This window comes from Ailuropoda melanoleuca, chromosome 18, assembly GCF_002007445.2.
Source record: "Ailuropoda melanoleuca isolate Jingjing chromosome 18, ASM200744v2, whole genome shotgun sequence".
NCBI lineage: Eukaryota > Metazoa > Chordata > Mammalia > Carnivora > Ursidae > Ailuropoda > Ailuropoda melanoleuca.
This window is the reverse complement of record NC_048235.1, coordinates 15,308,450-15,335,325: the sequence shown is the minus strand read 5'-3', so window position 1 is coordinate 15,335,325 and position 26,876 is coordinate 15,308,450.

Sequence of the window (26,876 nt, the reverse complement as noted above, 5' to 3'; positions counted from 1 at the left end):
TCTAATTTCATCATTTTGCATAAAAATGCTCGAGGGTGAGCATTTCTTTGAACTGACTTTTGGGCTCTCCTATTCAAGAATGAAATCTGAAAATTCTTGAGATACCATTTTGACCACCCAGTTCTGCAAATATCTCTCCTCGACTGATTAGAGTTCAGATCTGACACCAAAAACCTTCCAGGCCACCTGTCTTTCTCAGTTCAGAAAGGCCTTTAGATCAAATCCTTGGTTTCCTTGCTTTCCAACTCTTAACATGTGTATATTTGCTTTTACACATGAATAATGCAAACTTGGTAAAGCATCTCCTTGGTAGGAGCTTGTGTAACTCTCTAGTACAAACAGGATTACTCCCGGCTGACAATTACAACAGCGGGTTATTACTCAGAATATCATGTGAACCAAGTTAAATGAGGTGATGGAAACTGAAAGAAATAAATCAAAATTAACAAAAAAGGAAAGGAAAGATCTTAAGGAAGTAAAGCTAAAAGTGCAAGTAATTTGCCAAAGACACTGAACTGTATAAATGACCAATGCAAAGTATTGGGTAATCTAAATTATATTTTTAAAAACATAAGGTCTGGATGCCCAATCACCAGGGGATTTTTAAGCCTCATCTGAGTAAGTTGCCTCAAACAGAATAGAGGAGAAAGCTAAGGTATTTATTTATTTACTTTCCCGGTGTCAGCCCTGCACCCAAAGCCGAATGCCTCCAGCATACGCGCCAGAGTCTCATTGTAGATCCTTGCCGTATGGGTGTAATACACAAAGGTCTCTGGCAACCTTTGATTATCTCATTTAATTATTCAACAACCACTCATTTGTCATAATTTTTAAAAATTACTTTGCTCCATTCTTACACCATCCCTTATTTAAAATAATCAGAGGGTAAGAGAATGAGTTAGAGATCAATCCTTTGTCCACATTTCATTTCTTTAAATTTTTGCTTAATCTCATTGCTAAATTCGGACAGACACTGATATCCACGAGCTTGGAGTAAGTGAGCAAAGAAGCTAGGTCGAAGGAGAATTCGGATCCAGAGGCAGGAGTAGCACTCTTCTCTTTCCAAGACAAAAGAGGCAGGGGTGGTGATGGGAGCTTGCGTTAGCAATACTGTCCAGGACTAGCACTGACCTCCACTGTCCTTTCACAACAAGAGAAATATTCCTGCCAGACTGTCCCCGATGGAAGTTTGGCTGTGGCTGTCATCCGCCACCTCCCTTGTTGCCTGCCCATTCCTCATGTCTGACTCTCCAGCTATTCTGGCAATTCTATGAATTACCCAACATCCTTTTCATAAAATACTTTCTGTTTAAACCAGCCAAAGTTGGTTTCTATTTCTAGCCACAAAGTACCCGGCATGAAACAGGGAGATTTATTGGGCTCTTAGACCATTAGTGTACTATTTCCTGGATGGTGCACTAAATTTATAACTTACATATAGTTCTTAGGAACCAAAAGAAACTGGTAAAATAGGGCTAGATTCATTAGGTTGAGTAGACTGGTCTCATTCTAATGCCAGATTTCAGGTTGTCATTAGCATTCCATTTAATAAGCCTGGAATAATCCCTGAAGTTAAATACAGTAATAAATTAGGACCCCTGTTGGACTATTATATACCTGGGTTGAGTTTGAAGCTTCCTGGAGTTAGGTATCGTTCAGTCCAGAGTCACTGGATCTCCCACAAGCAAACTAACACCAAAGGAAGATTTAGGTCTTTGGTACTCTGACTGGTTTTTCATAGCTTCATTTTTCTTAAATTTCTGCTAAAACAAAAATGGTACCTGGAATGAATGTTCATGACATTCTCATTTTACCCAGTACTGACTGACATAAACTGAGGGAGTTTATGAGTCTTTCAAAGTATCCCATTTAAATTAAGGAAATTTTGATATAAAAATCTAAAATTATTCTCCTGTTTCAGTTAAGAATACGCTCAGCTATGAATAGCAGAAAACCGTACCACAGCGGCTTAAACGACAGGCCAAATATTAGATACATCACCGAGGAGTCTAGACTTGTCTTTCACCTCAACAAGGCCATTAGGAACTAGGAACTTTTCAGCTTCCTGTTTCACATTCTTAGCATGTGGGTTTTTTTGCTCCCTATGGCCATGGTTGCAATATGCTCTGCACTTCTAAATATCACTTTTATATTCAAAGCAGGAAGAACGTGCAGGGGGTTAGGTAAAACCACTTCCTGGGAAGAATTTGTTTTTTAGTATAAAAAATGAAACTCTCCTGGGGACCTTCCTCCTTTGTGTTATTGTCCAGAACTATGTTCACGATCACTTTAAGCTATAAGGAAAGCTGGAAATTCAGTATTTCCTTCTAGAACCATGGTGCAAGAATACAAGAAATGAAGGGGTTCAAATGAGTGTTAAATGAGCCAATCTGCAGTGTCTGCCATGTCTCCTGACACCATTTGCTGCCATGTGGACCCAATGATTCCAAGGCTTTAATGGAATGTGACCACAGTTTTGGTTTGTTTTTATTGTTATTTATTTAGTCCATAAGGTCACAAAGTAAATCATATTTCTCATTTTGAAGCACATAATCATCAACATTCTTCTTTAGCAAATTATTTTATTTTAGATAATTGTCTGCATTAGCTATCTATTGCTACACAGCAAATTACACCAAAGTTAGCAGCTCAAAACAGCAAACACTTATTAGCCCATTGTTTCTGTGAATCAGGAATCCAGGTGTGGCTCTGCTGAGTGTCTTCCTCAAGGTCTCTTTCACAAGGCACAGTCAGCGTTTGTCAACAGCACCCACAGTCTTGTCTAAAGGCTCAACTCAACTCGGGGAGGATTGGCTTTCAGGCTCACTCACGTGATTGCTGGCAGGATTCTTTTTCTCTCTGGATGTTGCCAAAGGCCTCCTTTGGTTCCTTGCCACATAGGCCTTTCTATCGTGCTGCTCACAGCCTAACACCTGGTTCCCCTCAGAGGAAGCCAGCAAGAAGATGAGAGAGAAGGGAAGCAAGATGAAAACTGGTTTCTTTATAACCTCAACTTGGAGTGATATCCCATAACCTTTGCCGTATTCTGTGCGTTAGAAGACTGGACTAGGTCCAGTGTACACCCAACAGGACAAAATTACATGACGGCATGAGTACCAGGAGGCAGTGTTTCTTGGAGAGTCATCTTAGAGACTGCCAATGCATTGCCTGTATAACTTGGCCATCAACTGGGTGTTTTATGACACTTCGACTTGGGCGCTACTCTGAGTAACTCATCTATTACCTGATTATAACTTGAATGAACTGAGAAGAATCTGGTGTTCTCATTGGAAGCTGATTTAAGAAAATATTTTCTTAAATTCTAAGCTCAGTTAAATTTTGCTCAAAAAATTCTTTGAAATGCTACTAACTAGATTCACTCTAGTCCTTGCTCCAATTCCTAAACTATAGGAAAGATTGGATCCTTTATTATGCTAACTCCTGAAAACTTTAAGAAATGTTGTTACTGTGATTGATCTTATTTTTTATTATATTTTCAAGTTTGGTATTAAAAAATGCTGTTGATTCAAGACGTCTATTCTGTGTTATAACAGTTTTGCTGTTATATCACTTCTAAATTTCTCTATTGCTTTTGCTTGGTTTTCTATTTAGAGAGTCCTATCATCTGCAAATAAGTGAGAATGTTCCTTCTGACTCTTACACATCTTATTTGTTTTTCTTATTTCCTTGCATTTCCTAACACCTGCAATTTTAGGTTAAACATTTGCAGTAGTAGGGGAAATCTTTTTTTCCCTTTTCCATTTTTAAGGACTATACAACTAAAGCTTTTCCAATAGATGCGATCATTGCTGAAGGTTATTTACTTTAATAGAATGTCTGATATTGGAATATCATTATATTCTTTGGGAAAAATATACTCATTTATTATGCATTTTTAATATGTTATTAGATTTAATTGAGTTTGGAAGCTTTTTGTTGTATGAGATAGAGATCTGCTCCTCAAGAGTTACTTAATGTCGAATGCCCTTTTCCAGCTATTTGGTCTCAGAACTCTTTCTGAGGGGGAGTTATTTGATTACATTTTATTTTATTTTATTTATTTATCATTATTATTTAGATTTTATTTATTTATTTGACAGAGATAGAGACAGCCAGCAAGAGAGGGAACACAAGCAGGGGGAGCGGGAGAGGAAAAAGCAGGCTCCCAGCAGAGGAGCCTGATGTGGGGCTCGATCCCATAATGCTGGGATCACACCCTGAGGCAAAGGCAGACGCTTAACGACTGAGCCACTGAGGCCCCCCTTGATTACATTTTAATTTCTTCCCAGTTAACTGTCTTATTCAAGTTTTTATTTAATCCTGTAATAATCTTGGTTGTATATAGAACTTGAGAAATTCATCCATTTCATCATAGTTTTCGAATCTTTAGCGGTTCTGTTGTTCATGATCTACTTTTGTCACACCTTGATCTCTGTATTACATAAGGTTATCTGTAGGTACTTTAAAGTTATCTTTTGGTTATTGATCTCTAATTTTATGATTTTCATTCTATAGAATTCAAGACTTCATTTTATAATGTACATGCAGCAAGACAGTACATTCTGTGGTTTTGGAATATAAAATTCTGTAGACACCTGTTGGTTTAGGTTTACTAATCACAGGGTTTTTCCAGCTCTTCTAAATCCGTTCTCTTTTTATTTTTTGTCTTCTCAAAGGTGTGTTACCAACTCCAACTGCAATTGTTGATTTAGCTACTTTTCCCTCATAATGTATCAAATACACATAGATACATATTTTTCCCATCAATTTCTTTTTGATCAACTATTTCTTTTTCTAATATAAATATTTTCATCTTTTACTTATAGAGCTTGATGGCTTGAATTTTATTTTGTCCATTACTAAAATTGATGATAGTTTTATATATTTTTAACTAATTATTTTCAATTTTTCTGTTTCTTTTTGTTTTAATTATCTCTTGTTGACTATGTTTTATGGCATCTTATTTTCCCTGAGAGTCTCTGAGATTTGATGTGCCCACTCAGTGGGGAGTCTACTTTTCTCTCTCTCCCTCTGCCCCTCCCCCAATGTGCACATGCGTGCTCGAGAGCTCTTTCTCTCTCTCTCTCTCAAATAAAGAAATAAATCTTAGAAAAAATAATAATAATAAAAAGAGAACTAGAATGTTTTCTATAATGTCTAATGTATCTTTGTATGTGTATGTGTATCTCAGGATGTCTTCATTTTATTAAATGGAGTGTATAAATAATAGTTGAGTCATATATGAAATTCCAGGTTTGAGGTTATTTTCCTTCAATATTTTTAAAATGTTTCTTTGATATTCTACGGTGGCCATTAAGAATTTTTATGTCGATTACTTTATAGCGAAATGTTATTTTTTCTAGATGCTTTTAGAAATTTGTCATATTTTTCAATAACATAATGGGTCCAGATTTAGGGTTTTCCTCATCTGTGTTGTCTGTTGCTTTTTGGGTCCTTCTGATCTGACTCTTCTACCTCCTCAGCCATCATTTGAATGAGAACAATACGAATTCTCTGCTCCATGTAGTTTTAACTAATAGGTCAAAGTTGGCCTTTCTATTTCTATCCTTTCTATATAGTTTAGATTTTCTTAGATATTTTCCATCTCTCTGTCCTTTTATTAAATGTTCCAGGAAAATTCTGTTACTAGATCCTTGATGTCGTAGATTTATACTTTCGCTATATCCATTCTGCTATTACATGTTTTATTCGTATCTCCGTTTGATCCTTCTTCCTCACTGATTGCCTCTGCTTTTTATTTGCAGTATCTCCCCCTCCTCTCTGACGACATTTATGTTATTGATTTTAAACTCTTGTTTTATCTGAGCCATTAATTCAACTCCCTCTGATAAGGTCCTTTAGTATCAATTTTTTTTAAGAGTTAGTACTCCTCCTCAGATATCTTGTGCTCTCTTCCTATGTGCTCAAAGTCTTTTAGGACTAATGGTTCCCTTAGCTGGTTGTAGTGGGAGTCCAGATGAAACCCTAGACCTAGCATGTGCTCTCTTCCAGGTACATTTAGGAGGTACAGAAACGACTTAGAGAGAAGAGCCTCTATCATTGCAAATCTGGAAGCCTTTATTTCCACACAGGACCCAATCCTGTCCATCACTGAGCTCCCCACTTTTTCTGCATACACACTGGTTTGTTTGGTTTTTTTTTCTGGATTCTGCTTCCCTCTGTTGCAATTATCTTGCCCATTTAGCAAGAAGGAACCGACCTCTCCATTGGAGATGGAAGCTATCAGTGCTCCTTCCCCACTTTCACGGTACCTGCCTCATCCATCGGTGCTGGCATGGGGCTGCTGTGTCCCTTTCCTACAGGACACTGAGGCAAACAATGATGTATCTGGGCCAATGTAGAATAAAGAGCTAAGGACAATTAGAAAGCTCCTTCCCAGCAGCCTCTAGGTAGTGGCAGCTCTTCAGGTTTGGACTGCTATTCCCTTCTCAGAAAAAGACCCTGATACCCTTTGTTACCCCTAGAGTTGTACTGATTCTGTTTTCAGTCATTCTTCTGGTTGCTTGTGTGGTGTTTCCTGGTTGAGCTTAGGGAAGAGCCAACTTCCATAATAGTTTGCTGTCTCATCCAGAAGTCTCAGTATGTTGGTCAAAGTTGATACTCCACCCATATTCAGATATGGCCATAGGCCCAAGTGAACACAGACCAAGCGATGCCTTTATGTGGAAAGTTTCCAGGAAAGAAACATTCCACAATGGGGAAATTTATATATCCCCATATTCATTGAAAACTGGACCAGGGAAGAACTCCACCTGGAAAAACCCTAGAATGCCTTAAAAATTCTTAGTTTCCATTATTCCACATTTTGAAAGCAAAACTATTTATAGTTTTTCCCAAATTATCAATACAGAATACTGGTGCAGCCCCTCAAAAAAAAAAAAAATTCCATACCCTTTCAGTCAAATGGGTAGAAATAAACTATTGGCAATCAAAGATACAACAAATAATCACTAAATTATCAACACAGTTTTATACTTTTACTAATAAGTTTTAACTGATATTTATGTGCCAGGCATTTCCAAGTATATTATCTCATATATTTTTGACAACCACCTCGAGAAGCATGCTTAGAGACAAAGAAAGTTGAACTGATGTGACTTGTCTGAAGTCACCCAGGTAGTAAATGTTGGAGCTGCGGCTCAAATCCAGGTGAAATTCTCTTTTTTACTGCCTTACTTACTGGCATTTATGTTGTGCAAATGACCTTAAGATACATATCATAACAAGGGCAATTTCTTAGGAAATATTTACATCTGTCAAAAAGCCATCTTGGACACACACCTGGAACCCATGTACTTTGGCTTGATATTTTATTCATTTTTTTCCATAAAGCTTTTTTTAAATCTGCGTATTATTTTGGAAACATATTGCTACCTCTCTGGGGGTGAACATGTGGTAGTTTCAGGATGAAGTCATACAATCACAGCACCTGGGCTCTGTGGTTTCCCCCATGTGGGTATTATTCAGGGAGTTCTTATTTAAGCAGTAAGAGTCTGTTCTTGGTTTAGGGATGGGAACAGGGTCTAGGATGAATCTAAGTAGTAGCTTTTCAAAAAATTATTTCAGTAAAATTTGAGTTTAGAATTAAATACATATATATATATATATATATATATATATATATATATCTTAAAGATTTATGTATTTATTTGAGAGAGTGAGCGAGAGAGAGAGAGAGAGAGAGAGAGAGAGAGAGAACAGGAGCAGGGGCAGNAAGGCAATTTCCAACTGTAATACTAGATTTTTCTTAGGATATCCAAGTTATAGCCAGGTATAAGCCAAGTATAAGTCTCGAAATAACACCTAATGAACCAAATTAGATAAATATACAGTTACATACTTTGTACACCCAAACATTAAAGTCAGAGGTTTTTCCCTAAAAAAATTGCACCCAGAAAAGAGAAAAATCATTTAACTTAGAGGACGCTATCTCAATTACTTTATTGTGAACAACAAAATAAGGTTTATGGTAGACAAATTCTAGTGAAATGACCTCTATTGCTGATAGTTTTTGAGTTGATGGAAGTCAACTTGCAGAATTTGCTAAAGAGATCTTTTTGAATGGATACAGCCTTTACACCTGGAGATATATGACCAATTACAAGTGAACACTGTAAATATACACTTTAAAAGATGAATGAAAAAAATAATTCTTTTTTCTTAATTCCAGTACAGTTAACATATGGTGTTATATTAGCTTCAGGTGTGCAGTGTAGTAATTCAACACTTCACCCTGTGCTCTTAATTCACCTTCACCTGTCCCACCCACCCCACCCCCCAGCTGCCCTCTGGGAACCACCAGTTTGTTCTCTGTAGTTAAAAGTCTGGTTTTTTGTTTCTCTTCTTCTTTGTTCATTTGTTTCTTAAATTCCACATATGAGTGAAAATTCATAGGGTATTTCGTCTTTCTCTGACTCATTTCTCTTAGCATTATACCTTTTAGATCTATCTATGTTGTGGTAAAGGGCAAGAGAAAATGAAACCACTAATTCAAGTAGATATATGCACTCCTATGTTTATTGCAGCATTATTTACAGTAGCCAAGATACAGAAGCAACCAGTGTCCATTGTTAGATGAGCAGATCAAGAAGATGTGATATATACATACACACACAATGGAAAAAATAATTCTTAATGTTATGTGAATGGGTACCTATGGCATGGAATAAAATTTCCCATGATAACATCCTATATAATTCAAAAATACCACTTCTCAAAGACAGAAGGAATATGACACAGAAAATGTGAGAGGAAAGAGCTCAAAACGTAGCCCTGGTGATGGTGAAAATCTGCCATTTAAAGATCCACATGACAAGCTGAACTAAATTATTTTGCAGAAGTTAGAAGTGGAAAAAAATTGCTGCTCAATTATTATATTAGGTAATAATGGGATTTTAAATGTGTGGCAAGAACTAAATTTCTTAAATAATTTTAGTCAGTTGATTATTTTACCTGCATCCTCAAATGTTCATTTGTTCAGGGTAAAAAAAAAAAAAATTCAAGAATCTTCTCATTAAGAATGCTTTGTATTCAAGAGCAACAAATATTTGGGCATCTGCAGTAAATCTCCAAATCTCTGCCATATACTAAGTTATGGAACTTAGCCCAGCAAAACTAGCTACTGTGCCATCTGCCCTAGAAGCAGCAGTGACTTGGAGCGATCACAGAGGAAGAGGAGACACAGTCAGGTGTACGACCTTTCTGCAGGCTTCCCAGAAAAATCTTTTGTTTGATTCACTTTATTGAACAAATATATTTGCAATATTAATAAAGGAGCTATAAATAAAAATTATTTCAATTAAATTTCAATAAAATAAAAGAGAGTAAATACTCAAGCAGTGGCTATCCAAAATATGGTGTTGATGCTTGCTGAGTATATATAATTTCCCCAGGAGCAAAAAAAAAAAAAAAAAAAAAAAAAAAGATCACCAACAGGGAGATTCTTCCCACTTACCTAAAACAAGAAAATCTAGATTTGAAGAATAGGTAGGAAATCTCACTTCTCCATCAAAATCAGCAGTCAGCAGAACGGAGATGAAATTCACAAGAGTGATCTGCAACGTTTCTCAGAAAGGTTAATGATTGAGGCTGTAAGAAGCACCTTGTGACAAAAACATCATGAAAACTGCCTGCTGATACATCATGGCCAATAAAATAAAGCCTAAGGTCAACCTTATAAAGTTAGGCTTCCAAGATTTTTTCAGCAAACCTTTCCAAGATTTTTTCAGCAAAACTCGTATCTTAACCTAGCCCAGGGTTTCTCAACCTTGGTGCTGTTGACATTTGGGGCCCAGTAATCCTTGATTGTGGGGTCTATTCTGTGCATTGTGGGATATTTACCTGCATCACTGGCCTCCACCTACTACATGCCAATAGTATGTACTGGCATGCTCTTCGCAGCTGTGACAACCCAAAGCATCTCTAGATATTGCCCGATGTCCCCGTGGTGGGGGTGGGGGGGTGAATCACTCCTAGTTGAGGATGGCCACCCCAAACCTTGTATGTTCAATATTAGAATGTCTATAATGGCTGCACCTATATTTTCTGGCTAGTGATTTCCGAATAAGAAAAATATGGGGGGTGCCTGGGTGGCTCAGTTGGTTAAGCATCCACCTTCGCCGCAGGTCATGATCCTGGAGTCCCAGGATCAAGCCCCACAAAGGGGTGGGGGGGGCACCTGCACTCAGTAGGGAGCCTGCTTCTCCCTCTGCCCCTCCCCCCTCACAGGCACTGCTCTCCCTCTCTCTCTCTCACTCTTTGTCAAATAAATAAAGAAATCTTATTTTAAAAAAAGAAAGAAGAATATGGATGATGAGGAGAAGGTTGGCATTAATAAGATGAGGGGTGGGAATGAAGATGACAGAGGCTACCGGAGATGGCGCCTCCTTCTCCCTTCTTCCCAGGGCCCTGTAAAGCCTTCAGCAGAAAGAGAACCCCAGTCAGCTTAAGTTCTAAGCAAAAAACTAGTTCACCCCCCTCCCCCGTGTACACCTGGACGCTGGCAGGCTTCCTGCGTCTGGCCTCGCCATCTTTCTGAATGCCTGCCTTTAAATTGTACCCAAGGGTGCTGGAGTCAGTTTTTGGAGCAGGGCTGGAGCTGCCCTTTGGTCCATCTGTTCTACTAAGCATGAAACCATGAAACCGTGTTCCCTCCCTCAAAGGTGTTCTGTCAAACATCCCTAAATAGCAAATATCACGGCCGTGTCCATCCTTTCTTCAGATATGCGCCAACAATGATTAAAGCCTCCGTCTATGACCCTCTGCTTCTCAGATCCTCACACTCAGTCCCAGGAACGTGAACGCTCTCTCCCCTAAAAAAGGGGACTGCAGACTTGGCACTTTGCTCTTGTTTTCTATCGAAGTGTTAAAGAAATAGAGTCAATGTCACATGGACTTGATCAGTTCTGCTTGCCTTTTCTTTTCCAAGTTCACAAAATTGAAAGCTGTTTAATTAAAATCGAGTGGTCTGAGCTAACCTCCCACTTCTCTCTCCATCTGCGGAGTATTTGCTTCCAGATACATTCAGGCTGTTCCAATTTTTCTGGGTTGACATTGGTCCAGTTCACCCCACTGGCATGTCAAGCACACAGAAGCAAGCAGCACTTCCGAAGATAGGTATCTCTTTGATAGGAGAGCCCTTACTTCTCCCCAGCTGTCCACTTTCAGAGAGGACTTCTGTGCTACCCTTTTCCCTCTCACTGGTAGAACACGTCGAAGTAAGAAAGCTCCAATGTCTTTATTTATACTGCCCATCTTTTTCTGAACCTCACTGACGTGATGCTTGTAAATTATCATTTGGCCAGCTAGGTAGGGTGAAGGCTTTTTTTAGTTTGATCACAAATATGACTTCCTTTTCTTCTTGCCTCCCTTCTCTCTTGAAGGGAAGAACATGTCTGATGGCAGCTCTTCCAAGCAGGTGCCCTGTCTTCCTTTTTCTCTGTCTCCCCTGCCATGCCCAATTCACTGCTGGGAACATAACAGAAGTGCAATACAAATTTCTTGGATTGAATGGAGTTTTATTTTGACGGAAGCCTGGCTGCTTCTGCTCTCCATCTCTCAGAGAAGCCTTCCGGCCACCGAGTCCCATGCTGACTAGTCAGCCGCTGATTGCCTTTGTCATGAGGGCCGCCCAGCGGGTCGCTGGCTTTCTAAAGTGGACACCTGTCTTTCAAAGACAGAGCTGAGTCACCACATCATTTCACAGACTGCTGCCGGTGCTGCGATGTGAACTCAGAGTAGTGATCAGCCTGAGCAGGATTCATCCCGGAAGTTTAATGACGAAGGAGGTAAATTCTGCATTTTTCTTCCTCGTCATCCAATGCCCCTTGGACTTGGCGCGTTCTCCATATCCTTCTACAATTCCTTGAAGCCTTATTAGCCTTCCTGCAGAACAACGCTGCATCATTTTTCAGATGGTTAGAAAGTGACAAGAATAGCAGGAGCTGCCTTTCCCAGTGACCTTAAATTGCTACCACTGTAGAGATTGGCTGAGGCCCCGGCACCTGCTAAGCGAGACAGACACAGCTGTTCCGCATCCCGGCTCACCCTAAATAATTACATATCTGAAATTTTACTGTACTTAAAGGCATTCAAAGATTTTTTGTGTGTGTTATGTCTTCTCTCGTTAACTTGGCTTCTGAGCATCCCTCCCGTTTTGTTTTGATGTACCAACCTCATTAATTATATAAAAGTTACATATGCTTTTTAGCCATTAAGCCATTTTTATAAACCCACACAAAAATTCTACATGATAGATTGGAATTATGCCTCTTTCAGAGCAGATAGAATGCATACAAGCCTTTTTAGGATTTTTAATCTAACAAACCAGATAGAAAGGCAATTCAGGGGCTAGGATTTTACAACCAAGTAAATACGAGTTTGTTAAACCTGTAAGTGCCAGCACTCAGCATCGCATTTGGATACCAAAAATAGATGAGCCAAGCTCTTTCCTGAGGCTCTGTAACGCTGATTCTGGGGAGGCTTCATAACGTTGCATTTACTCAACTCTCCTATCCCTTCCCAAATTGACTCTTGAGGGAGCTATTCATTCCTCACAAGCCAGAAGGAACAAAGTGTTGTGAGAATGTACAGCGGCAGGTATTAGACACTGCTGGGGGAGGGTAACCTCGCACAAACTCTTTGCAAAACAATTTAGCGTTATCTGATAAACTTGAAGATGCACGTACACTGTGAGCCAAATCTTCCACCCCGGGGTATATTGCCTTGAGAGACTTCCCCATGTGCACCAGGATGCATGTCCAAAATGGTCCCAGCAGCATTATTTTTCATGGAAAACCAACCAACCTGAGCACAACACAAACACCCCCTGACAAGGAAATGGATAATCTGCGTGTTGAACGAGATCGCTTCCCAGTCATGCACACGTGCTAGCATACTTGACGGCTGCCTGACCCTCAGCCTCCGTGAGTCCTCTATAGGACTCATACCAGACCCCGCGGAGAACAGCCCGGATCTCGTGCCTGCCCCAAAGCCATCAGGCCATGATAATGACCCATGCCAAGAAAGGCTTCTCAACTCCCTTCCGCATTCAATCAAAAAGTGCCTTTCAGAATCCTACTTTTTTTAAAAGGAGCTTTGAGAAAGACTCACTGAACCCACGTTTAGAATAATGCTGCTCTAAAAATTAAATTCACACTCAACACCTACTACTCTTAGTCCTTGGTTGTTCATCGTGTATTATACTCATGCAATTGAGTTCTATATAGCAGTGAGAATGAATGAACGGCAGAACGTGTACCAACAAGAATGTACCTTACAAACATTAGACTGCATTACTTAGGAATACATACATTTATGTATACGTGTGTGTGTACAAATGTCTGTACATTGTGTGTGTGTGTGTGTGTGTGTGTGTGAAGGCATGACAGACACCGAATAAAGAGTGAGCAATAGACAACATCTCCAGTCATCTCCGCCCAAGGGCCAGAGGTCTGAGTGAAGGAACTATGTGGAATATTCTAGTTCAGTCTCCTCCACATCAAGCCAGGGCACTCATTATTGTAGCACAGGATTATTACCAAGATAAAATAGCATCATGTGTGTGAGAAGCGAGCATAATGCCTTCAGCATCGTTGGCTACTCAGTAAACTATAGCCAACCAGCAGCCCCGGGGAAGAGTGAGGGCCCAGGTGGGTGCAGTGCGTTTCATACATGGGGTCCTGTTTTTCAAACCATGGTCCGTCCAATTACCAGGCCAAAACCCCTGGCGTGCTTTTAACAATGCAATTGAGGGCCTCATTGCAAACCTACAGAATTAGAACCTCCATGGGTGGGACCAGGGAACCTGCATTTTAACAGATTTCCCCGGTGATTCTGCAGCAGTAAAAGATTAAAATCCACAGGGTGAGAGATTCATATTCAGTCGTCTATGAGGTCGCCGGAGAGAGGGTGTAAAAAGATGGGGAACTAGGGCCATGTAAACTGCCTCTTCCATGTTTACCAGGAGTATAAAGTGCAGGAGTACCTGAGATTTCAATTATTACTAACTAATCAGACGTACTCCTGGCTTCTTGAATACCTGCTACGTGGTAGATACGATAAGCACATTATAGTCTTTCCAGTAAAATTCCTGAGCAGTGCGACTACCCCTATTTGTACAGTGCGCACAGTGGACTTCAGAGCTGTTACGGGATTGCTGGTGGACACGTGTCTAGTGGGTAGGAGAGGCAAGATCTCAAACCAAGGTTGAACTCCTCTTTCTGTAAAGATGGACGCCGTCAGATCATAGGGTTGCTGTTAGGGAGGAAACAAGGCTTTGTTTTTATTTATGTATGTCCTAAGGGGCTGCAAGGTAGCACTGGTACATGAAAGCCGGGGGGTGTGGGCAGGGCAGACTCTCCTGGCTACAGCTGCTCCCGTGAGAGCTGTCATCACAGACAAGCCACACTCTGATTTTCTATAGGTTACAAGTACCGAGGACCTGAAACAAGCTAATAGGATATTTACATAATGTTGATTAATCTCTAGCTCTGCCCAAAACGACTTCCGATGGAGTTTCTGGTTGTCTGATGAGCAGGGCTGGCTGCCTGTCTTCCATCCCCAGGACTCACCGACGTCGCATTCTGTGGTGACAGGACGAGCCCAGCAACGCTCAGACCTTTCCGTGCCCGGAGCTCAGAGTTCCTGCGACAGGTCCAGTCCGCTTAGGGCCGGGAAGCCAGTGTAGGGAAGGACGTGCTGAGGGACACAAGGCCTGAGGCTGAGGAAGCCCCGGCTCCCCTCGCCCACTCCCGTCCCTCCCCACGGAGCCCTGGGCACCGCTGCCAACCTGTGGCCTGAGGCGGGAGGACAGGGAGGCTGCAGCCAGCAAGCCGCTCTGGTTCCGAGTTTGCCAACGCTCCCTCCGGCTGCAGGCCTGACCTCAGGCTCTGTGTCTGGAGGGAGTGGGGGCTTCGAGAATCCATAGGAAGGGTTCATATCCCTTTGGAGGGGGAGGCTATAGACACATGACAACAGCCAAATATCCCCTAAGAGCCATGAACCTGGAAATCCTTTCCAAGCAGACGCTTCCCGTTGTGGGATAGTTGAGACACAGGCAAACCCAGGGGTTCGCGGGAGACAGGAGAAGGAGGAAGGATGCTCTGAGGCCTTTCCAACTGCCGGGTCTCCCACAAGACACACGCCACATGATTAATTCCCGCCTGGGCTGTTGGTTTTCTGCCTGGCCTCCCTTCACCTCACTGGGCTGGGCCTCACCGCTCCGCGTGGGAGAGGCTGATGAGGTCCCTCCTGTCATCTGTCCGCACCTGGAGCCCTGACTTCTACTGGGTGGGGACCGGTCACCGTCACTGACACAGCCGGTAGAGTGTGTTTTCTCTCTGAGTATTTTGTGTGCAAACATGTTTCTGTCATCTGTAAGCTTTCCCAAAATAACGCCTCTGGGGAAGGAATGAGAGCCAGTCTGATGTCCCAGGCCGGTCCCTAATGTAATCTGAAATTTTCTTATCACAGAAGGCCAATCACAGGGCTCTCATTTTCCCACGAGAAGCTCGTAGTGTCTTTTTAGTGACTTCACATTCTATGAGCTATTTTTAGTGGTTAAGTACTCTCCTCGTAAGAAGAATGCTTCCCACCCCCCCCACACACCCCTATATTTGTGGTCTGGGAATAAAAAGTATCTCAATATATTGACAAATATATATTGGCAGCCCTATTCTATTGATCTCCTCTGGCCAGAAACCACCCCAATACTTCATTGGAGCTGAAAATATACCTGGAATCCTAAATTTTGGGGAGCTTTTTTAAAGGCATATTAAAAAATGTTCAAAAAATCTTTAAACATTTCCAAACTGGAAGTGATCAATGATCATTATTTTTTTAAAAAATCAAAACCCTAACCTTTAACTATTAATGCCACAAATGTTCCCAAGGCCAATTAAACTATGGACAATTTAGTTTTTTTTTTTTTTCAGAATGGAGGAGGTGAAAGAACAGATTCTTCCCAGACAGAATCTGTCATATCGCAATGATATCTCAGTGGAACCACATTTTTAAAATTCACATATCTTTTTTGCTGTATATATTTTCCTCTGATAGCTCTAATCTCAAATGTAAAACTAGCTTCACCACACAATAAAATGCTTCTTTCTTTAATTTGATATTGTCAGTTTTCACAACAGGAAAAAGGCCAAATTTTGTTTTAAGAAAAGAAAATGTATAGACAGGATTATTTGGCAACCAAATTACAACAGGCAATCAATCACATCTGAGATTTCCCTGAACAGTTTCTTAAAACACTAGTTGGGACTCTTAACCCTGAAGCAAGAATTTCATAAACAACGACTGAAAAGCAGCCAATCTCTCCTGAAAAATGGCCATGTCCTCTCCTTCATTTATTCCCGTCTCTGACAAAACAGGGACATTTGGGCAGTGTTTTCGAGTGAAGTGCCCTCTTTGGACTGAATGTGATATTTCATTCCTTGTATTTAACTTCAGTTTGTCTCTGGGAAAATACAGAAACAAACGGAATGCTTTTTCTGTTAAAGTAGCTATTTATCTGTGATTAAAAATCATGCCCTTTAATGACTGGGGCCAGCAGGCTGAGCCCTTGGGAACACAGCCAGAGGGACAGGTGGAGGCAGCTGGAGAGAAGCTGTGGGAAATCCAGTCGGCTGGTTCAATGCCGAGGTCCAGAGTGTGCGGGGAAACTGGCTTAAGTCACGTCTGGTTCAGGTCAATGTCAGGCTCCGTGGAGTTCTTATCAGACAGCATAGGAAGGCGGTAGGAGTACAGGTGGCAATTGCTCTCGAGTCTAGATAGGAAAGGACAGACAGAACAACCCAGGACCCACCTGCATGAGGCTGCAATTCCGAGTGCCCAAGGCTTGTCTGACAGCAGGACTGAGCCCGGGATCTAGGGCTGCAAAGCGCCCCCAGCAGGTCACCTGGGCCTAGTCCCATCAGGACTGAATAGAGCCAGACATGTAGCCCCTGGGATCAGTGACTTCAGCTGGGAGGGGTAGACAAACACTATATAAACTTATTCATTTGCATTTATGACTCTTCCAGATTCTTTAAATTATCTTACTTAGCCCTTAAATTATTTTCATTAGACAGTAATTGTATTCTCTCATTAGCAAAATGGGAGGTTTGCCCTTCTGCATTTCTTCGGCCTGGGAAAAATGCAGTTCTTAAATGCTCTTAGATAGTTAGGTTGTTAAAATCCAGGATAAAGGAAGTCTATGGGTAAAAACAAAAAACAAAAAATACCCTCTAGTCTTGCAAACTTGTATAGGGTTCAACAAATCCTTAACAGCCCTTCCTGGACACCAAGGCTGTATCTGACCCAGGCCTGTGGACACCTGGTTACCCCTACAAGTGAACTTCTGCCCAGTGGCTCCCCAAACCAGTCTTTGCCCAGCCCATCCGTCTGTTCCTTTGATCCACTATGGCCCTTGAAATGTCTATATTCAAGTCTTAAACCCACTGACTTTGCTCCATCCTTTGTGCCTTTCTGTCTTCCTTTCTTCCTCTTTTCTTTTCTTTTCTTTTCTTTCTTTCTTTCTTTCCTCCTTTTTTCCTTCCTTCCTTTCTTTCTTTTTTAGTTTTATCTATTTAAATAATTTCTACACCCAACATGGGACTCAAACTCATGACCCTGAGACCAAGAGTCACATGCTGTTCCAGCTGAGCCAGTCAGGAGCCGCAATACTTTTTTTTTAATTATTATCTTTTTTTCCCCCTCCGGCCATTGCTCTCCTGGCTTTTCTTCTGCCTCTTATTCATTCCTTCTCAGTTTTTTTCTCAGCTTATTTCTCTACCTGTGCCTTGACCACTGCTGTTCTTCTGAGTTGTTCTATACCTTTATACTCTTTATTCCACTTAACTTCCCGTTCGTTTCAACTACCATATGTCTGTGGAAGCCCAGAACTTTCTTGGGAGCTGTCACTCCTTGGGAGTGTCCTACGATGCATTCCTCAAAATCTCTGAAACTAATCTCATTTTTTTTCACTTGTAAATCTGTCTCCTTCTGAAGTCCTTACCATGGTGACCAATTTGCTAGTCACACAAGCTAACGCATCACCCGTCCTTCTATCCTTTATCCTTGACAACAGTCATTCACTGGGTCCTTTTGTCTGTGCTTTCTAAATACCTCTTAGCTCTATATTATCTTCCTCTTGTCCTTCCCTTACTTCAGGAATTCCTCAGCTCTTGCCCAGATTATTCCCATGGATTCTTGGAATTTTTTTGTCCTTCTGATTTGAATCTTCTCTGAACCAATCTCCATGTTGCAGCCAAGTTATTTCATGACAACAAAATAAATGCTGATTTTGGTACCCCTTGCTAAATACTTTGTATAGTTTCTCCATACCTACAAGATAAATCCAAACTCTTCAGAAGAGCATGCATTTTAGGCTGTTTGTTTGCAAAGAACATAAACTGACGTCCCCCAAAGCGGTTTTCCTTCAAAGTTATGGCACACAGAGGTGGGGGGTCACCTCAAGAACTTCTCCCCTGAGTCGCACGGTGTCAGGTCTCTGCTTCTCTCGGCACCTGTCTCTTAACACCCGTGGGTCTCTCGTAGACCCGTGAGCTCAACTTCGAAAGGCTCTCCATGGAGAAGGGCTCCTCGGGCCCAGCTCCAGAGGTTTCTGCTCACATACCCATCACAGGCCGGTGTGACTCTTAGCTTATATTTTGGACTAGAAGTCACTTAATGGGTTCGGTCTGCTCAATGGTTTGGTTCCTCTGGGGCCATGTAACCACCTTCTGTCCAATCAGCTGTGGCCAGGCACAGCCAGAGACACACGTGTTAACTCACACCCGCAGCCAGGCGCATACAGAGGCAGGGTCTGGGCAGGTGCCCTGAGTTCAGGGGCACTGCAACAAGCGAAGCCTTTGCTTATCTGCCCTGCACCTGCCCTTTAAGCCTCCTTCCCGCCTGTAACTCTTCCCATACTTTAGTCCTGGGGTGTCCTTAATTCCTTGTTGGTTCTCGCCCCCCTTCATGTTCACACAGGCTTTGTGTCTGCCTAGAATATCTTTTCCTCTCTCCAAACCCCTGGAACCACCCACCTGGCAAACGACTGTTGTCCTTCAAAATTCTTCAGATTCGTCACCTCCTCTTTGAATGCTCCCTTAAAATTCCTCCCCTCAAATTAGAGATTCCACCTTCAGGGGCCTGTCCTACTTCGGACTTGCCTCCATTCACCCTTAAATGCCCTGTACTGTCATTGTTTGTTCCCATCTCTCTCCTCAGTGGAGACTGACCCTCTCAATGGTAAAGTCCAAGTTTGTAACTGCTCTAGCCGCAAGCATGGTTCCTAAGACACAATGAGCCTCAAAGATCAGTGGGAAGCAGTGATGAGAAGAAAAATGGAGGGCATTTAGGAGAAGAGTAGTAAAGCTGGACTCTTTCTCCTGGTTTTCTGGAGCAAAGCCTTGCTGTGTGTTGGCATCATGGCACGCCCTCTTTGGAAGGTAGGGTTGTCCATCAGAAGCACATGTCTGACTGGTGGGCAGATTATGACCTGCATGTCAGTTCTGCCCTTGCCATGGGTCCTGCCCTCTCTGCTTTAGCTGACTCAGCCCGCTTCCCGGCCCTTCCATTATCTCCTTGCTCCCTTCTGCAAGACCGTGGTTCCTCACAGCCATTGACAGATTTCTTCCCCTGTGCATGTGGAAGAAGACTTCTTGGCTGAAGAAGCAGCAGCTTTAGTTTTCCCAAGATCTCCATAGTAAAGCATCTGCTGTTGTGTTTCTGACATTCTGTCTTGTCGTGTCTAGCGTCTTGACACCCTGGGTTCACCATCAATGCCTACAAATTCCCTGGTTGCTGCGTAATCTGCATCAGACTGTAAACTTAAGGACAGAGATTCAATTCACCTCGACTAACTTCTCCACCTCCTAGCACTGAGCCCGGCCCTTAACTAGTCGATAAATGGCATCTGTTGTTTCTTACTTGCCCAGTTTCATCCAAACCACCAGAGTCTGTGCCTTCTTCCCATGCTCCTAGCCACTGCTTGCAACCACGTTACTGTGTTCCATCTCCACCCAGGGGTCCACAGGCACGTGTGTTTGAGGAAAGATGATTGCATGACCCAAGCCCCTTTCAGCCTGAGAAAAAAGTAACATCAGTGATAACTACTTGGCATAGTTACATCATGACACTAGCAATCAGGAGGTCCTCCTGGTTCAAAAAGGCACGTTTGATGTTTAGACTCCTGGGATAGCCTCCCACAACCGCCATTTCCCCCCAATTCATTGTACAGTGGCAACACTTGAACTATGTTTTGTTCTTTCCTTAAGCTTTTCCTCTGCTCACAGTCCTACTATTCCAGCTCCCTCTACTGACACTCCCTGCTGCTCGTCCTTGCCTAGCTAGCCCGGCAGAAAGCATCCCTCCAATGTGTGTCAGTGTGGTCCAAGGCCAGGTGTTCTTTTAATTTCTATGCTTTTTAGAAGGGCCTGATAATGCTGGGTAAGAAGCCTCAAGTTTTGTTAAGGAGGGTCTCATTTCTCACTTTAATGTCACCGTTGTCATTTCCTTGGGGTGTGACAGTTGGGGTCGGTGAACCAACGTCCCTTTCAATGATCACCCTCCGCTGTGGGTCTGGACAGTGCACTCAATCTTAGAAGTCCGTAAGAAGAGCTGAAGAGCAGTCCAGATGATAAAAATCCCCATCTGGAAACCCAAATCTGCTAACATGAAGTAGGAGGTTTTCCATAGAACTGGTGTTTAGTACTTCCCAGGCAACTAGTGTTTTTCACAGAACTAAAAACTAACAGTAATTAGTTCCTCCAAACCCATTTCCTTATCATTCGAGTAGCAAGATTTTGGTTCTGGAAAAGTTAGAACTACACAGTGGTAAAAATAGGTATTCAAAAAATATTAAATGAAGGTGGGAAGAAAAGAGAGTAAGAAGATAATAGAAAAGCAAAAGTAGTAAGTAATAAGGAAGTAAATGTTCAAATAAGTAAAGTAATATGAAAAACTAGTAGGATGTCCAGACAGCCAGTATTTAGCAAGGGGTTAATGTGGTCACAGGAGAAAAAGTAAGCATGTTGCGTGCCAGGGAATATTAATATTAACGTTAATATTAATGTATGTATTCTTTCCACTGATTTCTTTCCTTATTCTTTGTAGCTATATTGCCTAATGCAATATTCCAAACCACTTCAGTGTTTCATCAACTTACAGGACACTATTGGAACATAAGAAGATAAATAATTGACTTAGTGTTGCCCCTTAATAGAAAATTGTATTTTCAACTCAACTGAACCAATGAAAAGAAATGCAAACATAAATTTAGGAGAAAACGACAATAGGAAATGTAATTATTATTTGTGTTGCAAGCCTGAAGTAAGAATCTGAACACTTTAAATTCCATTTCATGTCCTGCCTTCCTTGCTAACTGTCGCTTCTTTCTATGCAAGGTTATTTACCTGTGATTCGGAATTCACAACCCTTCCCCGTAACGACCTCTTGAGTAAAACTGAATATGCAAAAGCATAGTATCTGTTTATAGATAAAATACATTTGGTGTCTTTAAAGCTGTTAGAAAAATATAACTACATAATGATTAACAAATATTGTCCTCAAACTACACCAAGTGAGAGCATTCATGGGCACTCGAAACCTCAGATCCTTCCTTTAAAAAGATCTCTGGGGGTGGGAGTGGGCGAGCCTGGGTGGCTCAGTCAGTTAAGCATCTGCCTTCCTCTCAGGTCATGATCCTGGGTCCTGGGATTGAGCCGCATTGGGCTCCCTGCTCAGCAGGGAGTCTGCTTCTCCCTCTGCCTCTGCCTGCCACTTCCCCTGTTCACTCTCTCTCTCTTTCAAATAAATTCTTCTTTTAAATCTTAAAAAAAATAAAATAAAAGATCTCTGAGTTCCATTACTCCTGGGACTGCAGCACCCCCATACCAGCCCATGGTAGATTTGGAATGTAAATCCACATCACGTCCCTATGTGTTCACCCCATACATTGGACTGGAACAAATCCCTTGGAGCATTTGTAGACCTAGACCAGCCCTAGGTCCTAACTGGCTCCAGCTATTCCATAAGAGGCATAGGGAAACCCCCGAGACGAGCTGGAATCCAGGAAATACAGCCAGGAATACCTGCACAGGACCATCCTAGGGAGGGTCATTGGCGACTGATGCCCCATACACTCACCAATACCCTGGTGATTGGGATTTCCCCCGAGACTCCATCAAGCTGCTGAACACTGAAATCGGTGTCCTAAATTGCTTACAACTTTTATTATGACACTGTCGTCCTTATCTTTCATTTAATGTGCATGATGAATTCATTTATTCAGTCTTCAATACAACACAGCTTCCAATAGTTAAAGATAATTCCATGTTTTCTATTCATGTGTTCTATGGAAAGCCTACCCATAGTGATAATTGATGAATATCTGACAGCAGTTTAAAACTTCCATTAAAGAAAAATCCCAATAGATCACCCAGGCTCCAGGATGAATCATAATAAGAGAGCCTTATTTGTACTTTTTCTGACTCCATGAAAAAATCTGTTGGTATAAAATTTGATACATAAATAAACATGCCACAAATGTGAAGTAAAGAATATTGTTAAGTAATAGTTTACTGAGGGTTATTATGAAATATGTATCCCTGGTAGAAAATTATTTGCATTTTATTTTGACCATTTCTTGCACAATGAAGCAATATTTCAAAATTAATTGTTGGGGGACAGTGTTCCACGTGTCTCCCACATTTATGCATGTCTTACAAACAGGAGCCCTGGCTGTCTTTGATCTGGACTCTCTTTTCAAGGATGCCTTATATAACAAACAGTGTTGGAAGATAGAGAGCATCTCTCTCTGGAGCAGAGGATAGGCTTACTTACAGACTTGGAAGAGAAAACTAGTACCTCCCATCATAACAGAGGACAGACGTGCTAAATGTACAGTATAATGAAAACGATGTTTCCCTCTGAAAAACAGCGAGCCTGCCTACTGCCAATTATAAAAGAACCAGGCTTCCTAAAGTCGGACTTCTGTCCTCTAACACAACCCACTGTGTGTTCAGATGTCACCAGCCTTCTTCGCATTGCCCTGTGAGGCTTAGGGCTGAGGGAAGCAGCCAGAGAGCATGCAGACAATCTAGATACGCGATTGCTGTGAATAAGAAAGTCCTTTATCTCTAACCCTGGAGCCTCGTGTCTTCTGCCAGTATCTGCGAAATTGTGACACGCTAACTCCTTAGCTTGCAATTTCAGTAAAATCTCAGTTCTTGCCATTATTTTCACTTAGTATCACATTCGATGTGAAGGTGCAGATGGCATGCATTTCAAAATACTTGACTCAAAGAAAAAAAGGGAATTTCTGTTAAAACCAAGTTTTGTTTTATTTTGTTTTTTATCACATGGCATCCCCTAACATCAGCTTTATTTCAGAATCCCAGAGTTCATAAGAAATTGTATAAGAGAGGGACGCCTGGGTGGCTCAGTCGTTAAGCTTCTGCCTTCGGCTCAGGGCCTGATCCCGGAGTCCTGGGATCGAGCCCCACATCAGGCTCCTCCGCTGGGAGCCTGCTTCTTCCTCTCCCACTCCCCCTGCTTGTGTTTCCTCTCTCGCTGGCTGTCTCTCTCTCTGTCAAATAAATAAAATCTATAAAAAAAAAAAAAAAGAAATTGTATAAGAGAAAAAGGAATCACAACCTGACTCATAGAAACTCTTCATGACTGCTTCTCCTTTAAGAAATGAGTTTCCTTCAGTCTACACTGAACAAAGCCTTTCAACCCAAACTACCTCAGTTTCCCTCCGCACTTCAAAATGTTTTTTATCTTCACCAATCCTCTCTCTTTTCCTTTAGTCTTAGAAGCAAGAGCAGTCAACTGTCATAAAATGGCCCGAAACCGGGGTGCCTGGGAGGCACAGCGGTTAAGCGTCTGCCTTCGGCTCAGGGCGTGATCCCGGCGTTATGGGATCGAGCCCCACGTCAGGCTCCTCTGCTATGAGCCTGCTTCTTCCTCTCCCACTCCCCTGCTTGTGTTCCCTCTCTCTCTGGCTGTCTCTATCTCTGTCAAATAAATAAAATAAAATCTTTAAAGAAAAAAAATGGCCCGAAACCATTATGCCCCTGTGTCATCCTCCCTCACACTGGGCCTCAGCTGCCTGGGACCTCTGGAATCCTTGGCTCTGACCTAAAGAGTATGACAGCAGTGATGCTGTGAGAATGTCAGTGCCTGGACCGTCAAAGGCCTTACTGCCAGCACTCCCTTCCTTGACCACCACATAGAAAAGCCGGGGCTGTCCTGCTGGAAAGGCCAAGTGAAAGAGAGGCTCTCCTCGGCATTTCTGCATCCAAGCCAAGAGGGGAGGCGAGGGGTTCTGATCATTGGGACCTGTGTGCAAACTGGGGTCAGGTGGGCCCAGCTGAGAGGCCTGTACCAGAGAAGAGCCATCTCGGGTGACAAGTCATAAACCGGTGTTGCTTGATGTCCTTACACAGCTTTGAGGAGGTTTGTTACACGGCCATGCATAACTGACAGATAAAAACGGCCCTCTTCTTTTCCGAAGCTAACTTCTGTGCTGTTGAGACCTCTCTTCACTTTCTGAGAAGTCAACACCTTGTCTCTCCAGGGACCCTTGTCACCTGTCTCATGATGTACTACAGTCTTGCAGTCCTAGCATCCAAAAAAGCCCCCTTTGAAACAATAATACACCCAAGAAACTGTCAGTGTGTATGCGTCCACAGGCAAGCAGTTGTCAAAAACAATACAAGATACACGCATTTTTGCTTCATCTTTGCCTTCCATTCAATTCTATCTCCCAGTTTATGCCCTTGTCTTTCCACAGAAAGCAATATCTGAAAAGTCATTTAAAATTTGCTAATCCTGAGTCCTGGTCCCATTCCTCCTGTGTTTGGAACCATTTAGCATTTGACTGATAAGCACTGTATTTTTTCAAACTCTTCCATTGGCTTCCATGATTGTAAGGATCCCTTGTTTCTTTAAAATACCTCTGGGTGTGCCTTCCTGATAGTTTCACTGGCTCACCTTTCCCACCCGGCCTTCTTGTTTGGGCACATCTGTTGTCTCTCCGCTCCCACTTCTCTTTTTATTCTATATTCTATAATGTTCATGCCTCCTGGTCCCGTGACTTTAATTATGACCTCTATTAAAATGGCTCCAAATCATCCAAAACGCATTTCTTTCCCAGGCTCTAGATTTGTGTTACATGAACCAGCCAACAGAATTGGCATCTCCTGGGAGCTGAGAGGAAAAACAGAATTTTGGGCTCCATTCAGACCTACTGAATCAGAATCTTCATTTTTACAAGCCTCCCACTGATCTGTATGTGGGTGAAAATCTGAAAATTGCTGCTCTAACTATGTATTTCCATCTACTTTAACCAAAACAAAAATAATCATTCCCCCACCCCCACAACTCTTCCCCACAACTACCAGAAAACACACTCCTCCTTTCCAGTGAGCTGTGAATCCATTATGACTTTACTATCCACTGCGTCAAAAAGTCAAAATCTTTGGCATCATTCTCTACCTGTGCTTCTCCCTTACCTGCCCTCAACTACCAGCCCATCAGTTCCCAAGTCTGGTCCATTTGACTACCAAGATCTGTCCTTTTTCCCCTGCCTTGTCCGCCCGCTTAATGTACTGAGTTTCCTTTTCTCATAGACAGTTAGGATCACAACCAAACTGGACGCCATCCCTCTCCCCTTTCTTATAATGCATTACCACCCACTCCCAGCTACTTACTGCTCACCATTCTAAAACAAACAAAAAAAATAAAACCAAAGTAACAAAGATATGTTAGGTTCTTTTTTAAAGGACTTTCCTTTTCATGAACTTTCCTTTTCTACAGAATATGAAGTGTAAACTCTATCACGTAACATTCAAGACCATCCCAAACTGAGCCCCAGCCTGCCTGTTTGACATTCTCTCTCCACTCTCAAGTCAAAATGGAAAGCTGCCATTTATTCATCTGCTCACTTAATATGAAATTCTCTCCTTTCTCCCATTCAAACGGCTGAAATCCTGCTTCTCCTTCAAGGCTTCCCCTTCCTTGTCATATGCTCTTCAACACTGTCGTCAAGTCACTTCTCATTCTTCTGAGCCCATTTGAACTTGATGCAGCTTATCCCTGCTTTTAACATGGCTTGCCTTACATTGTGCTCTCCGTGCATATATCTTCAGTCCATAGGACCAGCTCAAGTTGAAAATGACTTTCTATATATCTCTGTAAGTCCCCACAATACCTAACATAATAAGTACTCTATGTGTTTGTTGGACTATTGATTGAGTGGGCTCAGATCGTTCATTAGTTCACCCCTATTGCTAACTTGCATTTACTATTTTTCTTTCAATAGGTAGTAGTTATATTATATACATTATGATAAATATTATTTTATTATTTATCTATTTTATCATTATAAATTTTATTATTATATATTTTATTATATGGATTCATATATATTAATATATATATAATATATATTATAATATATAATATATATTGGCTATAATTGACTATATTGGCTATAATTGACATACAATGTCAGTTTCAAGTGTACAACTGAGTGATTTGACAAGTTTATACATTACGCTGTGCCCACCACAATGTAGCTTCCATCTGTCCTGTTACATCGCTATCACAATATCATTGACTGTATTCCTTCTGCTCTGCTTTTTATTCCTGTGACTGACTCATTCCATAACTGAAGCCTGTATCTCCCTTTCCCCTTCAGCCATTTGACCAGCCCCCCCAGAGTGGAGGGGTCCACTCTGGAAACCATCCGTTTGTTCTCTGCTTTTTGTTGGTTTATTTTTTTTAGATTCCATTTATGAGTGTAATCATATGGTATATGTCTTCGTTGGACTTATTTCACTTAGCATAATACCCTCTAG